The sequence below is a fragment of the Rattus norvegicus genome, chromosome 12 (assembly GCF_036323735.1).
Source record: "Rattus norvegicus strain BN/NHsdMcwi chromosome 12, GRCr8, whole genome shotgun sequence".
In the NCBI taxonomy this organism is placed as follows: Eukaryota; Metazoa; Chordata; class Mammalia; order Rodentia; family Muridae; genus Rattus; species Rattus norvegicus.
In genome coordinates, this window is record NC_086030.1 from 44,848,556 (window position 1) to 44,859,343 (window position 10,788).

At 51.0% G+C, this 10,788-nt stretch overlaps 1 long non-coding RNA gene across 1 annotated transcript; it reads left to right on the forward strand.

Annotated features, from left to right (window-relative positions):
* Positions 1 to 6,796: 6,796 nt before the first annotated feature.
* Positions 6,797 to 10,788, forward strand: LOC134481300 (uncharacterized). The gene is made up of 2 exons (XR_010056786.1): positions 6,797 to 6,896; positions 9,410 to 10,788. It is a non-coding gene; the product is annotated as an uncharacterized LOC134481300 (long non-coding RNA).

The following is a 10,788-nucleotide window of genomic DNA, read 5'->3' on the forward strand; positions in this document are numbered from 1 at the left end:
ATAGAGCTCACGCTTCGCACACCGGCTCCGTGAAGGGCGGAATTATATGTATATAAATCTATTTGGTCGGCTGGCTTTTATGTCAAAAAGGAGCGCGCCTGCCCCCCTCCCGGTCGCGGTGACACGGCATGGTCCGCGGGTCCCCGCGCTCAGCGCGCTCTCGGGATGCTGTGCGCAAGGCTGGCGCGGCTGCGGTGCCCACTGCGGCTGGCTGCGGTCTGCTCCCCGCGACAATGCTGCTGCTGCTGCTGCTGCTGCTGCTGCTGCTGTTGCCGCCACCGGGCTCCAGGGGGGACGGCTGCTGCAATTGCTCCTGCCTCGCTCCACACCGACATCTTGCCTGTCAATCACAGGGCGGGGTGGGAAGCGGAGCGAGGGATGCAGCGCGGAGAGGCGCCGTGCGCGCAGCCGGTGCCCGGGTCTCCCCCACCCTGGGCGCGCCTGGGACCCGCTGGCGGCAGGCGGCTCGTGCACCTGCCCGCCGGGCCACCCTCCAGCCGGGGAGGCGGGGGTCCCTTGGGGCTGAGGGGCTTGCGTGCGGAGCGCAGCCGCTACGATGCTGTGGGGGCTGGGAGGGGGGCCGGTCTGGTCCCGGAGGTAGCGGGGAGGCCCGGCCCGGGGGCGGGGAGAGGTACTCGGTGGCCTGGGTGGGGGTGGGGGCCACTACGCCAGCCCGGATCTCGCGAGACGAGGCCCGAGCGCGACTCAGCAGGTGCGCGGGGACCCGGGAGCAGGTGCGCGCTCGCCTCGCTGTACTCTGTGCACCGTTCCTGGCTTTGCGGGTGGCTTCTTGTGGCTTTGGTGGGCTGGAGGGTGCGGGAAACCAACCTTGATGGCTTTCCCAGAATTGGGACGGGTGGGGACGACAACTACTTGGGCCTGATCTAGCTGAGGTCCATTCGCAGGATGACAGAGGCTTTGCCTTGCTCCCACAAGGGCTTGTGGAATCTAACTTCAACTACCGACCCTGACCTTTGTCAGTCACCTACGGTACCAGAGTAAAGAACGGCCAGTACATTTTAAAGAAGTTGAGGATTGGGGAGGATACTTTGTGACAAGAAAGGGGAATCATATATGAAATTTTAAAATTTCACTATGTAGTTAATAAAGTTGTACCGAGTGCCTCTGATATAGATACGCTTTTTATTAATTAATGGGGTGGGGGATTCACGTGCAGCACAGCGTGTGGGCGAAGTTAGCGCCCAGTTAGTGAAGACAATTCTCTCCTTCCACCCTGGGCTCCAGGAATTGAACTGAGCTGTCCGTACTCACTGAGCCATTTCTATAAATTAATAAAAGACACAGGCTTTCTTCTTAGCCGAATGGGATGGCTCACGCCTTTAATCCTAGCACTAGGGAGGCAGAGGCAGGTGGATCTTTAGGAGTTCGAGTCCAGCCTGCTGCTGGTCTATCGGTATAGCGAGTTCCAGGCTAGCCAGAGCCACATAAGATCACCCCGTCTCAAAAATATGGTAGTTTAGATAGACAGGAACTGAGATGACTTACCCCCAGAGAGCTTTATTGAGAGGGTGACATCTATCAGGAAACACATGGGTAGCTGCAGAGGCTGCAACATAACAACTATCGCCCACTTGCGAATGATGCCTGGCTACTTTTGCCCCGATGAAAAGCAGGGCATGGTTCGTGGAAGCTAAAATATTTACCGTCTGGCTCGTTCCAGGGAGCGATGCCAACTCCCGATTAAATCTGTGTTCTCTGTATGAACTCTGCCCAGAGCACACATCACCCTAATTCTCCTCTCTGACTTTTCTCTTGATATTGAGTGATGTCAAATGCCGTCTCACGGAGGCATCCCATGGCTGATTGACAGATCGATATCCCTAAGGAGCTGTCCACAAGCAGTGTTACAATAATGAGTACCCTGATGTGGCATGTACCTGAAGTCCCAGCCGCATGGAAGGCTGAGGCAGGAGGATTGCTTGAGCAGAGAAGTTTGAGGTCAGTCTGGCAACATAGTAAGAATCCCTCCTGGAAGTGGGGTGGGGGTGGGCAAAGGTGGCACACACCTTTGATTCCAGGACTCAGGAGGCACAGGCGGTCAGATTTCTGAGTTCAAGGCCAGCCTGGTCTACAGTTTCAGGATGGCCAGAGGTACACAGAGAAGCCCCAGTCTCAAAACCCAGAAGAGGAGGAGTAGGGAGGGGGAAAGGAAGAAAAACAGAGAGGGAGGGGGAAGGGAGGGGGAGAGGGAGAGGGAGAGGGAGAGGGAGAGGGAGAGGGAGAGGGAGAGGGAGAGGGAGAGGGAGAGGGAGAGGGAGAGGGAGAGGGAGAGGGAGAGGGAGAGGGAGAGGGAGAGAGTGTCTCTGGCACTCATTGCTAAGAGCAGACTGAGACTCAGAACAAACACAGGCTGAAGTTTTTCATTCCCAGGGAAAGCCACCTGTAGAGTGAGCAGAAGAGACCCCAGCAGTCAAGTTGGAGCAAATTGATTAAGACTTTGAGCCACAGGCTTTAAAATTCACATAGAGTTGAACCTGTCCATTCCCCATTCCTGTTGGTCTGTGTGTGCGTGGTTCCGTGGCATAGCACTTTACCTAGTGTGCACCAGCCCTGGATTCAATCCCCCCCACCCCATCCCCACACACACAATATGCTCTATCCGAAATGAAGCCAGGCAACCAATTTTAAGCACTATAAGGTCTACACAGTCGAGTTTGTCTCCCTCCCTCCACTTTTCTGTGTTTCCCTTGAATGCAATTAATATCGGCTACCTTCAAGGCTTCTCTGACTACGGCATCCATCCACCTACGAGGCTTTTTCTATCGGTTATCTTCCCTTTGTTTTCAGTGATCTAGTCTTATCTCTTGGTGAGCCTTGCTGACTTTTTGTTGCATGCCAAACACTGTATGGTATGAGGCACAGATAGACTCTCAAAAGGATGCTGTCCAGCTCTGAAAAGAGGAATGGGGTGTGATCACAGCTCCATTAGTTGGCTGAGCTGAATGAAGGGTGGGTTTCAGTTTCAATGCAACACCATCTTCCTTACTCCCTAACCCCCAAAGCGTGGCAAAACTTTTGAAAACTGTCTTGTTCTTCTGGAACTTTCTATACGGCTTCTCAGCCCTTCCCATGCCCCTGTGGTACATTCAAATTCCCCAGTTATCCCAAGGTAGAAAATACCATTCTCAGATTCATTTCCTATCTTTTCCTCGGCAATCAGCCTCCTCAAAGTCTCTTGTTCCGTCTCCACAGACAGAGGAGATGAACAAAGGTTCTTCTGCTGTCCCTGCCCCATACCACCCCTCAGCGCACCCATATCAGCTCGGCCCCCTTGTAATTCCTCTGTCTTCAGGATCCTGAAATGTGGCTACCCTAGTCCTGGTGTCTTCCACAGATCTCTAAGAGAGTTTAGCAGCAGTCAGTAGTGATGGGGAGAGGTAGGTGTGCTACTGGTCCAAAATGGCTTCTCTGGTTGTCATCGAAGATACCTCTGCTGAAGCTGAGGTGGTGGAAAGGACCAGGAGTCATCGGTTAGCAGGGTAGCAGCAAGTGCATCTTTGTCCTGTTTGGAAACAGTCCACGTTCTGGACAACACCTTTCTATAGGAGAAATACTCTTTTACATTTTTAGTACTCTGTATTACATGTATTGTATGTATGCACATGTGTGCACATATGGGCTGTGTGTGTGTGTGTGTGTGTGTGTGTGTGTGTGTGTGTGCATGTATAAGACAGAGTTGACATCTTGTAGGAGTCAAACCTCTCCTGCCACCATATGGGTCCCGGGGATCGAACTCAGGTCCTCAGGCTCAGCAGCAAGCACCTTTATCCCTGAGCCATATTATAGGCCCTAAAGTAATAGAACTCTTTCAGAACCTTTCTGGCAATCACATACCATGTGACTCTGCCACTAGACACAGCACATGGGGCTTTTAATGTGAAGCAGACAGCTGAGAGGAATCTAACAGCAACATGGCAGACAAGACAGACACCTGCTTTCAGGCACACGGTCCCATGTGCATTGTGATGTCCAGGCTGAGGGGCTGATGTCGTGTGTTCACAGGTGTCCCTTATGGTTGCTTTAGGGATCATCCCTGACCCCACAGCCCACGATGTCTCTCTAGTCCTCCTGGACCCTTTCTAACCATACCTTGGTCTGCTCAGCCAGTTCTAACAACCAGAGGGAAGGAAGTAGATTCAGCAAAGATCTCGATCTGTCTCTCTCTGTATGTGTCTCTCTCCCTTCTTCTCTCTTCCTCCCTCCCTTCCTCTCTCCCTCCTTCTTTCCCTCCCTCCCTCTCCATCTGTGCCTCTCTCCCTCTCTCCCTCCCTCTATCCTCTTCCCCTCCCTCCCCCTCCCTCTCCCCTTTCTCCTTCCCTTTCCCCCTGTCTCCCTCCTTCTCCCCTCTCTCCTTCCCTTCCTCTCTCCTTCCCTTTCTCCCTCCCTCTCCCTTCCTCCCTCTCCCTTACTCTCCCTCTCTTTCCTCCCTTCCCTCCCTGTCCCTCTCTCTCCCTCCTACCCTCTCTCATTCCTTCCTTTCCTCCCTCTTCCTCCCTCCCTCCTTCTCCTTCCCTCTCTCTCTCCCTCTCCCCTGTCTCCCTCCCTCCCTGTCCCCCTCTCTCTCCCTCCCTCCCCAGGGTCTCTAGTAACCGATAACCTTGAACTTGCTATATAGCAGATGATAACTTGGAACTTATGACCCTGCCCCCTTTACCCTCCCACTGCTGAGGTGTAACCCCAAGACGGTTCAGGAGTTTGCAGTGAGCTCTAGGGGAGGGTGGATCTCCCCTTCCCCCCACGCAACCCCACCACCTGCAGGACCATCCTCACTGAGAACTGACAGACCCAGAATGCCTCATTGTGTATCCAGCCGCCCAACTACTGATCCAAAAGGCACACAATGAATCTTTAGAGACCTAGAGATCTGGGCACCCATCAGGACTAAGGCACAGTGATGACCTCTCACATGCCTGTTTCCATTCTTGCCCTTGGAAGCACCTCAACAGCTCCCAGAGTCCTCTGGGAGAAGGCTGTCCTCTTGGGCGAGCCTTTTCACAATGGCTCAAAACCAAGCATGCTTTGAGATAGTCCCCTGGCTCCAGGGGAACAGGATAGGCCTGTCGGAGAAACTTCTAGATAAGATCTTGACCTTATCAAGTGTAGGCTGGAGGTTGATCCTTACAGATGGTCGAGAGAGTCTGGCCACCTCTTCCCAAGAGGAGGGATCTCACCCTCTCCCATCAGCTTTGAGGTTTAGCGGAAATTCCGGGACACCAGAAAAGCAACACTCTGTACCCTGCTTGATTGGCGGTGAGCTGCTCTCAAGGTTTTCCAAAGTGTCTCGGGCTCGCCGATTGGAGAATGGGAGATGAGGAGGCAGAGGGGCCATCTGCCTGGAGATACACACAACCAACACTGACTCCTAAAACAAGCTGTGCAGCCAAGAGTGACCTTGAACTGCTGATCCTCCTGCCTCCACTTCTGAAGGGCTGGGATGACAGGCATGTGCCACCCTGGGTAGTTTATGCAGTACTGGGGCCTCTAGAAACGCTAAACAAACACTTCTGACTGAGATAAATCTCCGGCCTCTCTTCACTTCCTAGATGCCTTCCCTGTCTTCCCAGGCTGTCTCCTTCTGTCTCTCTTAACTTTTTCATCTTCGATTTTTGAGATGGAAGAGAAGCTCGGAAGAGTAGCCCGGGAGATATCACCAAATATCTCACAGTTGCATGAACCCCCAAATATAAATGACTTTAAAAATAGCTTTGATAAGCGCCAACAAAATGGGGCTGGGGATTTAGCTCAGTGGTAGAGCGCTTACCTAGGAAGCGCAAGGCCCTGGGTTCGGTCCCCAGCTCCGAAAAAAAGAACCAAAAAAAAAAAAAAAAAAAAGCCAACAAAATGTTCCTCTCTTTAATATTGTGGGTTTCTCTGACATCGAGGAAAACTGTTTTTCTAGAATTCTCCTGTTGGGGCCTTTTGTTTCTATGTCTTCATTTCTCCCGCAAGTCTATCACGGTGTCCACACGGGGATCATCTGGGCTCGTGAGAGTGGGTCCTCTGGCCCAGTGATTTATGCTGGTTTGCCGTGTGTTTTCAGCTACAGCACTCAAGACGGAAGAGCCCCCTCCAAGCCCCCAAAGACACACAGTGAAGAGACCTCCTTCAAAGTTCCTATCAGGTCTTATCAGCAGCACAAGCCCCTCCCACCTTTCTGTCCATTTGCACCACGTGCACTGTGCAGTGCTCAGGGACACCACAAGAGGGCGTGAGATCCCCTAGAACCGATTACAGAGCGTGGTGAGCTGCCAGGTGGGTGCCGGACATTGGACTTGGGTTCTTTGGAAGAGCAGCCGGTGCTCTTAACTGCCAGGCCACCTCTCCAGGAGCCCAAAGGTTTTGTTTTGTTTTGGTTTATTCATTCCTTGACTCTTTTAGACATGCATATATTTGATCAAAGTCACCCATCCATGAATGTCTTATCTTAATTAATTTCCCTCTCACTAAACCCTTTCTTCTCTCAATAGGTTTCCCTCCTACTCCCATATCTTTAGGTGTCTGACCTATTCAATTTGATTAGGGCTGTTTGCTTGAGCAAGGCAGTAGGGGGATTTACTGGAGTGAGGGCAATTTACCAGTTGCTACATTGTTTTAGAAAATATCTTTGTTCCCCAGCAACAGTTAGCTGTCAATAGCGTCTCAGGTTGAGGAGGGGATCCAGTCTTTTACAGGTCTTGAGGAGGTAACCATAGCTGCTATGGGCTCCGGCCCACAAAGGCTGTATTATTATATCCTGAATCCCTTTCTATCTCCTGACTCTTATGTTCTTCCTAACCCCTCTTTAACTGATGTTCCCTCAGCCTTGGAAGGAACGCAGATGTCACATTTGGGGCTGAGGACTCGACAGTGACTTGCTCTCAGGATATTGACCAACAGTGAGTCTCTGCACGCATGACCTGCTGCCCACTGCAAATTAACGTTTCTCTGACCAAGGTGGCATCACTCTCTCTGTAAACATCAAGATTTAGAAGTCAGTTTTTACCGCATGTTCAGTTGGCAAAACAAAAGTGATGGATTCTGTCCTGGGGGTTATTACCTTCCCAGCCACGGGCTTTGGAACAGGGTCAGAGTATCGGGTATGAATTCCCTCATGAGGAGCAGGCCTTAAGGTCAGTCAGAAAGCAGTTGTCTACCTACTACCTACATCACTATTATACCAGCACTGTGGAGGATTTGCCCTGTTGATGGCTTCTCTTCCTGACAGACCTGCACCGCATGTATTAACCCTATAAAAGCTAGCCGGCAGAGAGGAAGCTTCCAATTCAGGTCCAGCTCCATGTCTGTGTGTCCTGCCCCCAACGTGTATGATGACGTCAGAAATAGACTCCTTCCATCTAGTTTTGGTGGGCAACCAAGAGCAATGGCCACACTATGTATGGTTGGAATGCAGGGGGTTCTCGGGGACACCAGAGCCAACTCCTGGCACTGCGATTTTCATTTAATGCCTATGTCTTCTACAAGTGAGAGATCAGATCTTGGGTTCAGACTCCATATTAGAGAAACCTGACCTAAGGCTGAGCCCAGTTAACTAATAGGCCAGGACCTAGCACCAGTCTGAATAGGTTTGTTGTGGAAGTAGGCGCCAGGTGGAGATTGTCCCAGCAGTGGGAGCCTGGTGGTCAAGGGGGAATCACTCACCAGCTAGTGTAGTGTAATCAGTGAGCTTCAGGTCCAGCGGAGAGTGACTGAGAAGAAAGCAGCAACATTGATTTCTAGCCTTCAAACACACACACACACACACACACACACACACACACACACACGCACACGCACGCAGAGAGAGAGACAGAGACAGAGACAGACAGAGACAGAGACAGAGAAAGCCACATGCACATATGTACACATTCACATGAGAACATGCATAAACACACATGCATACACACAGATGCCCTCTCAGGAGAGGGCTGCCAGGGCACAGCTGACCTCGGCCATGGGCTGAGCACCAGAAAGCACCTTACCATGGCCACAGTCTGGAACAGGTGTGTTGGGGGAGTGCACATGTGGGAGTGATGCCCCCACAGGCAGAAGTCACAAACTAACATCAAGGGTCTTCCTTTATCACTCTACAATGTATTTTTGAGACAGGGTCTACTCACTGAACCTGGAGGTCATGGATTCTCCAACCTGGCTGCCCTGCGACACCCAGGAATCCTCCTGTCCCTGCTTCCACAGTGCCAGGACTGCAAAGGCTCACACCACCACACCTGGTTCCAGCCCTCACGCTTGCACGCTTGCACGCTTGCACGCTTGCACAGCGAGCACGTTACCTCCAGAGCATCTCCCAGCTGAGCACAGGCTCTTTGGAGACAGGGTTTCTCTGCAGAGTCCTGGCTTCTCTGGAACTCACTCTGTAGACCAGGCTAACCTCAAACTTGCAGAGATTGGCCTGCCTCTGCCTCCTAAGTGCTGGGGTTAAAGGTGTGCACCACCACCGCCTGCCTGAACACAGGCTCTTCAATGGCCTACAAGTTTGGGGCTTTCGTTCTCTTTGAAGAAAGGGGAGGGAAAAGCCATCCAGGGAGATGCATCAAAGAACTCCATCTTTTGTGCTCAGCTGCACCGGTGGAATGGGCGGCAGGCTAGGCTTTCTCTCAAATGTCAAACGCATTGTATTTTGAGATCAGGACAATGGGGAATGTGGATGCCTTAGAGGTTTACTGCTGTGAACGGAACAGACACCATGACCAAAGCAACTCTTATAAGAACATTTAATTGGAGTTGGTTTACAGGTTCAGAGGTTCAGTTCATTGTCAACAAGGTGGGAACATGGCAGCATCTAGGCAGGCATGGTGCAGGAGGAGCTGAGAGTTCTACATCTTCATCTAAAGGCTGCTAGAGAAGACTGACTTCCAGGCAGCTAGGAGGAGGGTCTTAAATCTCACAGTGACATGCCTCCCCCAACAAGGCCACACCCACTCCAACAAAGCCACACCTTCTAATAGTGCCACTCCCTGGGCCGAGCAAATACAAACCTTCACAGTAGGCTTTTCTTTTCCCTACTTGATTTTAGACAAAAGGCAGAGAGGTAATGGCTTCCCCCTCCCCCGCCTTTCCTTTTAATAAAAGATTTAAAATGGAGTAAACTATTACAACCTTTCACTCTAGTGTGGTGGCTCAGGCATGTATAAATTTGGTGCTCAGGAGCCAAGACGGTTTAAGAATTCCAGGCCAGCCTGGGCTACAAAATAACAGCCTGTCTTCAAAGACTTGATCCATCGTTCTGAACTCTACGTCTGTGATCCCTCTCTCTGCCTGGCTCAACCGCCCCTCTCTTTCAGTGATAAGGACCCTTGTGGTTCTCTTAGGCCTGTTTGCCAGGACACTCACTGTTGTACATGTTGGGGTTCACAGCTGCTGGGTAAGATGACTGGACACTTTTCTCCTCTAGGATCACAATAGAAGCTTCCAGGTTGGAACCAACTTTTTTCCAATCCCTTGCAAGGATGTGATTGCCTCCCCATCAAGCCGGAAACAACGGAGCTGAATGGCCGAGGACTGAGGCTCCAAAAGCAGGAACCAAAAGAAACCCGTGCTCACTTAGGGTGCTCTCTTCAGGTATTTTGCCAGAGCGACGGAGAGCCTGACATACTGACACTCTGAGGCAGAGCGCTCAGTGCAAGGAGCTTTCCTCACTTGTGACCAATGGAAAGTAGGGAAACGTTGACGTGACCACGTGGCATTGTTAGCACCTTCATCATCATATAAATAAACCACAGAGAGCCTTTTCCTACACAAGGAGCAGTGGCAGCTCAGTTAATGAAGCTTCTTCCGCACAGAAGAGAAAGCTTGTTAGCTACAGTGCGGCTCCAGCCCCAGGAGTCAGTTGTGGTACCCGATGATGAAAGACGTGCCTGTCTCTTCCGCCCCACGAGCACTCTGGCCTGGTGTGGTAATTTAGGAGTGTGGGGGGAGACGGGAAACAATGGTGCTCTTTTCTTGCGTCTGATGCTGCCTTGGTTTCCATTCTGACGCTACTCATTGGTTCCGAAGACCTGCCGGGCGTGACCTTGGTTTTACCAAGCCGATCCAGCGGAGTTCTCTACATCTGAGAACAGCGAGCTTTAACCGCGGCAGGCCTCCCTGGTGTTGAAGCAGATGGGTCGTTCGGAAAGAAGCCTGTGTGGAGCTAAGCTCTGTGACTTTCTGATGTGCCAAATCACCTCCCCACCATTTTGGAATTACGCACTGGGAAGTGTTTTCGAAGATGCCCTTTTATGTGTTAATTTTGCAAAAAATAAAATAAATAAATAAATCCACAATTAGAATTTCAAATCACCTGAGCAACACAAGAAAATGAGAAGTTGCAAATCAAAACTAAGGACTTAATTAGAATTTAGCATTAGGAAGACAATTAATTAATCTGCACAGACTGAAGACAGCCTGTCATTGCCAGCTCAGGGACACATTCGCCAGACTATGATATCCTGAATTGGCTATTTTCACTCAATGCTCCTTAAATAAACAAAATGGGAAGACTAAAGCAGAGGAAAGCAGGCCTTACTATCTATCACGTGACCCCTTCGGGAAGAAAATGGCTTTTCTTTTTTTTTTTCCCCCTTTTTTTCCCGGAGCTGGGGACCGAACCCAGGGCCTTGTGCTTGCTAGGCAAGCGCTCTACCACTGAGCTAAATCCCCAACCCCTGAAAATGGCTTTTCTTAAAAGGTTTGTTAGACTATGTACTGAAGTCATCTTTAAATCTCAGAACTTCCCCCAAAACTATTGTCCAATCTTCACAGTAATAAATGCGTGAAATGTTTCAATTTTCC